This window comes from Bombus impatiens, unplaced genomic scaffold (assembly GCF_000188095.3).
Source record: "Bombus impatiens unplaced genomic scaffold, BIMP_2.2 scf_0820, whole genome shotgun sequence".
Lineage (NCBI taxonomy): Eukaryota > Metazoa > Arthropoda > Insecta > Hymenoptera > Apidae > Bombus > Bombus impatiens.
Genome location: NT_177239.1, coordinates 58,037 through 63,551, shown reverse-complemented (window position 1 = coordinate 63,551; position 5,515 = coordinate 58,037). Strand labels below are relative to the sequence as shown.

Sequence of the window (5,515 nt, the reverse complement as noted above, 5' to 3'; positions counted from 1 at the left end):
CTCCCGCCGTTCTTCCAATAGCTTGATGACCGTCGGGTAGAGCTTGGGAAGCTACTCGAACTCCCGACGGGGCCTAGAGGCTCCGAAACCCCCTGCGCCATAACTTTTATCCCTTTGTTTGCCTTATCCGTATTTATTGAACATAAAAAGGTTTCTTAGTCCATAAACATAGCCGGTCATCATATGTATCAGCCGTAATTACCGTTCAAACGAGAGATACTCGCGATCCGAAAAACAAGCCAATGTCGTCATAATTATTCCCGTAAATCTACTAATATCCTTTTCCATCGTCGATTTTTACGATTTATTTCGGTTTACTTTGAAACCACTTTCGCAACTGAGTTCGGCTCTATGTATTGCATACTCCATGTCTAACTAATGTATTGTACCGCCGCAGGTCGAAACTCTTAAAACTTTCTAACCCACGGTTCTACCGGTACACCATCAAACAACATGGCGGCACCCGTGATCTAAGTACATCGCTCAAGTCCATAACAACAACTTAAAATCATAAAAATCATAATATGTTCTCATTGTACTCTGTCCGATCAGGTGTTCTCTACAATATTCGCCCGCGTTGAGTGCTCTCCTCTCTCTTCGTTTGCATCTCGCCGCAATAACCACGCCAGTTCGTCGTTATACTGGATATACACCTCGCTTATATGCGGCACTTTCGATACCGAAACGTTGAATATTGCACATTTATCTTATACATTAACCACCTAATCCAGTTCTACTTAAAATTAAATATTAAATAACATATCATTCCCTATATGCTATGCAACTACCTCCATTAAAATATATGAACCTAACCTTTTATTCTTTACCATAGGTTGGAATAAGGCACTGTTATCGCTTTAACTAAAGATTCAGAACAAATACACAACTACTACCAGCAAGAAAAGGCGGTCCAGATAATGTACAAAACCACTCAGGTTCCAATATATTTATCTTATGCCTATATAGATATGGTTTAACCACCATTGTCGCTACATTTGAATATTTCTAGGTCTAACTTGGAAACTCGAACCCAATAATAAAGGTGCGTATTATATTCTTCCTATCCTGTGACCACTTAATTGCAACAAGTTACTATTAATTTATGTAACATCTCCTGCGCTATGCGATATACATTCTATTAATCCGTATGCCGATGTAATCTTCTATAGATTGGAACGACACAGTTGACATCGCCTCAAATAACCAAACAAGCAATTATACCTCTGTTACTTCCAACTATGTATTTAGGCTAAATAATCTATTACAAACTACATTCAGCCCCTAGATCTTCTGCGGATCACCCAAACGAACAAAATTTAAAACCATCTACAACCTATCGACTTAAAACTTAGGAACGAACATATAAGTAGGTGACCACTCGAATTCATCCATCTTTAATTTAATTGAGAACATTATCCTACTAATAATTTGCGAATACTAAACGACTTTATTTAATTTAGGAAATATCACCACATTAATGGTCAACCCACGAGTGAAATACTACTCCATTAACTAGCTTACTTAGGATAAAGTTTAGTAATGCATACCAATCTGTCATTTATTATATTGCATATAAATTGCTACTAGGCCTATACCTACTACGATCAACATTTACCTTGGTAATTAAAACAATAGCCACATACCTTAATTACAACTTATCGACCTAACTCAACTTGCAACTACTGATCAACTTTGTTAAATTTTTAGGAAAATACCACTATATTAATGGTCTACCACGGATGAAATAATACTCCAGCGGCAAACTTATTTGGAATAAAATTCATTAATGCATATAAACTGCTACTAAGCCTATACCTACTACGATCAACATTTACCTTGGTAATTAATGCAATAGCCAAGTATCTTAATCGCAACTTATCGTCTTAACTCATACTTGCAACTACTAAACTATGTTCAATTTTTAGGAAAATACCACCATATTAATGATCTCCGACGGGTGTAATAATACTCCATTGACATACTTATTAGGAACACCTTATTGGGAATACTCCATTGACCCACTTGTTTGGGATAAAATTAATACGTACAAATATATCCTTTATTACATAGCATATAAATTACTACCAAGCTTATCCCTTCTACATCCATATTTACCTTAGTAATCAAAATATAACCAAGTACCCAAAATAAAACTTATCAACGTTAATTGTCATAACTTAGTACAACATAATATATTCGCTAATCCCACACTAATGGCCAAGTTGCTATATAACTTAACTTAACTCAATCTATCCCCTTATAATCCTATAATCATAGGCAGCCCAACATTAAACTAATACTTACTGAATGCAACTGGCCACGATGCATTGTACCCTTATCCTTGTTCTAATAAGATAAAACTCCCAATATAGAACTAAAATGCATAACTCCCCCGATTGGTCATATTTAAATTTACTTATAGTTTCTAATGGAACTTGCAAGAAAACTAATTGTCCTTATGCGCTTAAAACGAAGACCCAAGTTGCTGGGCTACCGGATTCGATACCTCACGCACAAAGCAACTCCTTAACTTATAATTACTCAATCTCATACATAAAACAATTTCTATATCGTAAAACCCTTCTTTATTAAGGAATATATTACAAACAATGTTACTCTATTAATGGAGCTAATCATACATTTACTATCTTAATTACCACAATACTAATAACTTAATATAACTCGCTTCAAGCTTAAACTTACATTGTAATAGTAGCTTAATAATAGCTTAACGCTAGCTTACTCTAAACAATAAGATATTATGAAGCCAACTATGATAACATAGACAACATTTGATTATAACGGTATAACACACATATAACCCATCGCACCACTTTACACCTATTTATTATTGCTCATACATTATATCTTATGATTAACAACCATTCCTCATTAATAACCAAGTTTGTCTATATATAACGCATATAACTAAACTTTTTTCCTGCTCATATTGGCTAAATTTATCCTATACTTTCAAAAAAATTATTCTCCTTATAAGATAACAATACTAACCGTTACCATTACGCTCCATATATATAAATAATAATAAATAATAATAATATAAATAATAACATCACTCTACGTCACCAAAGACTTAACAAATAATGCGATAAAACATATACACTAATGTCCAAATCACCATATTTATATTATACATTTCTCCTATAGACTTTACGTGTCACCGTTGACACTACCTCTACAACCTATACTCCTCCATTTTTAATTTATTGAAACATTAGCTCAAAATACTCAATTAAATCTGCATTAAGAAACAAACTGTTAATCTGCTTGCTGTCTACGCACTAAATATTACCAAGTCCAGTAAAAAACATCATATCCTTACATATATGGGCCTGTTCTAACCTTGAACAACCTCCTTTTTAACACTAGGTTTACGGGCGTTTCGTATATACCTATCTCTACGAGCACCCGTCAAATTGACGGGTAAACGAAAATATGCATTTTTCTTTAAAAAATCGATTTATTCAAATTAAGTCTGAAAGGAAGAATATTAGGCTTCACGTTTAAATAAATTATTAATAAATAAAGTCTCTTTTTTAAATTATCACTAAAAAAATAATAACATTAACGGTATAGGGTAATTATATCTATTGAGCGCATTTTTTACAAATATACTGAATGTTGTTTGTGCATTTTCCTCATACGATTTTTCTGCAATATATACAATAATTATTACATCTATTTTCTTTTTTTTTGCAATACTTGGCAACTTTTTCGCACTTCTGACGTTGAAGGTGACAGAAATGAAGCGTCTGATCTTTGGCAAATGTTCTCCTTGTTTTCTTCAGCTAATTCTTCGGCTAAACAAAATATGAATTCCTTTCTGCATATTTTCAATCTGGTGCACTCTTTATATAATATCCGCGCGTTTATCGCTGCCAAATCCAAAATATTGAAAAAGACTTGAAGGGACCGTCAGAAACTCCCTGCTTTCACACTATATTTGTGTGCCATTTGGTCAATAACGTCCACACCAAACTTTTTTTTATTGTAAAAAGCAATGGTTTTTGGAACACGTTTATAATTATTTTCTATTCGTACACCTGTATGTTTGCTGCTTAGAAGGAGGACTTTTACTTTAGGTTTACTTTTATACACAGTAAGTGTGCACAGTAAGTGTAAATGTTTTCTGATTTATATAAATCTGAGGAAAACAAAGTCATCTTGTCCTTTTTTTCCTTTCCTGGTTATGGCAGTTCTTTTTTATTCGACCAGATGGTCCCAACCAAAGTTGTTTTTTGTACTAGCAAATTTTTAGCTAGCGGGATGCTTGTAAAGAAATTGTCTATTGTTATATTTCTGCCTCATTGTAAATATGGTTCGGCTAATTTTAGTATTACAAACCCGCTTAACGGTATTGAGCATCGATCGCGATTGAGAAATGCCGAATTGGAGACATCTTAGTAAAGACTTTTCTTTCATTGTTATATTTATTATTGGAGGAATGACTTTATGTACGAAGCAAACATATAAGGTTTATTTCTGAAATCAGCTAAGCCGTCAATTTGACGGGTCCTGTAGAGATAAGTATACTACATACAGATTTAAAAAATTAGAAAGCCTAGGAAAAAATAATTTTGTGTATAAATTCTTTAGATGAAATGATTAATTTACGATGCAAAATGGTTAAAATTGGTACAATTGGTGCAATTGGTTTTTGAGATATTTCATTTCGAAGTTCGAAATCCGTCAAATTGACGGCTCCCGTAAACCTAGTGTTAATATTCAAATTTCCACATATTTAAATCATTAAATCCTTATGTCCACAATATTCCATCGACATGATAATCATAATCATTCATTTTCTTTGATCACCAATATGATCTTTTATTCTATGTAACTACTGTTCAAACCGCGATATATACCTATTATATTATATATAACTATTTATAACTAAATAGTTTATACGTCTTTCACAGTCAATATTTTTCCAGTTCCACTGTCTCTGTCAATATACAATGCCTTAAATCACTGCTTTTTAATTAGCTGCAATTCCTCGAGTACATACAAATAACTCCAATTTTCGAGAGCGAATCGAAGCACGTCCTCACCTTCCAACGTCTCGAGCCGAACTCAACGTATGTGGTAAACCTATCTCTATGAAACCCGTCAAACTGACGAACTAGCTGTTTTTATAAACAATCTGTTTTTTAAAGACAGTCTGCAAAAGTTTCAGTTATTGTAGACAGTCTCCGCTTATTGTAAGTATTTACAATAGGATAACTGAATTTAGTACAAAATTGAATTAAGCACAAAGGAAATATTAATCATTCCACGATGCAACTGTTGACCGGACACTGGATATTCAACGTGTACCGTAGGACAAGGACCTTGACAAGGGAGCGGACACGGGCGACAACGTCGGTTGTATACCGCCCTCTCCGAAAACCGAACTGACCGTCGTGCAGTTCGGGCACACTCAGGGACAAATGCGATCCAGGCGAGCAGCCACCACTCTTTCCAGCAGCTTGCCCGCCTCGCCCAAAAGGCACAC

The 5,515-nt window shown here is 34.3% G+C and overlaps 1 long non-coding RNA gene across 1 annotated transcript; it reads left to right on the top strand.

Annotated features, from left to right (window-relative positions):
* The first annotated feature begins 429 nt into the window (after positions 1–429).
* On the top strand, positions 430–3,548 carry LOC117152209. Its single transcript, XR_004462525.1, has 6 exons — positions 430–474; positions 833–1,042; positions 1,170–1,370; positions 1,461–1,619; positions 1,708–1,839; positions 1,926–3,548. It is a non-coding gene; the product is annotated as an uncharacterized LOC117152209 (long non-coding RNA).
* Positions 3,549–5,515: the final 1,967 nt, after the last annotated feature.